This window comes from Morus notabilis, unplaced genomic scaffold (genome assembly GCF_000414095.1).
Source record: "Morus notabilis unplaced genomic scaffold, ASM41409v2 Scaffold333, whole genome shotgun sequence".
NCBI lineage: Eukaryota > Viridiplantae > Streptophyta > Magnoliopsida > Rosales > Moraceae > Morus > Morus notabilis.
The window spans coordinates 182,058-183,271 of NW_010363630.1; positions in this window are offsets into that span (position 1 = coordinate 182,058).

Sequence of the window (1,214 nt, forward strand, 5' to 3'; positions counted from 1 at the left end):
TGGATTTATTGGCAGACTAGCACTATTATAAAGACTATATTTTTATATTTAATGTGAAAACGCTGTAACATATGCACAGGAATTTTATTATTATTATTATTATTATTATTATTATTGTTATATGGTTTAGGGCACAAATGCTATTTTTCTCTAAGTTGAATCTCAACATATTTTTCTTTCTTGAGGTGGGAAAGATTGTGACATATATTTTATCTTACTTTTGGTAAGAATATTAGTCAAGGGCCCCATGGGGGGCATGTTGCTTTGGGAGGCCAAAATCTGGAGAGTTCGAGAAAGCGGATAAAGAGACGTGTTGTGCATGTCGAACTGACGTGTAAATGAGTTGGATAAATGATTGTTGTCGTTTTGTGTTTACCTACACAAGAGAGGCAGGCGGGCCAAATGAAAAACGACAACTTAAATCATACATTTCATTGGTACCTAGACAAACGAAAAAAAAATTGAATTAAATTGTAGTTTTGGATTAAATTGATTGCGATAAAAAAAATACAGAATTGAATTGAATAGTTACCCATAGCTACCAACGGCAATTTTGTTTTAGTAACTGATGAAGAAGGAATATTGTTGATAAAACAGAACCCAGATCGCCTATTTAGGGCCTTTTGAGTTTTTAATTCGAATTAAAATGTGATTTTATATGAAAATTTTTTATTATAATAAAAAAATTAAATACGATTATTTTAAAATTTTTTTTTACTATAATAAAATTTGAATCGATAAAATGATCGAGGTTATAGACTTTATATCTGTCCAACAAAAGATCAATGGACACGTCACCCTTTGTTAAAAAGGCACTGACATAATTAAAAGAGAAATCTCGGTATTACTGTGACGACCCTCCTATGAGGCCGCCACTGTAACTTAAACTTTAACTTGTACTTACTGGGGTTTCTTAAAATTTGCGGAACATTTTTTTTTTTTTAATATAAGAAAGAATACTTAATTTGTAACAATAATTTCAAATAAGTGAATCACTAAATTTCTTAAAGCTTTTCTTAATTTCAGTTAAGATAAAACGTTCTAAAAATATCTTTCAAACAGAGCAGCATTTGAACTCCTATTTCAAATACTCTTTAAAAGCCTTTCTAAAACTAGCCAATTCAATCAGGCCATTTAATTTTGACTTTAAAACGGATTTCGTGAGAAATCTTAAATTCAAGTACATCTTAAAGCCCTTTTAAAATCAATCGTTT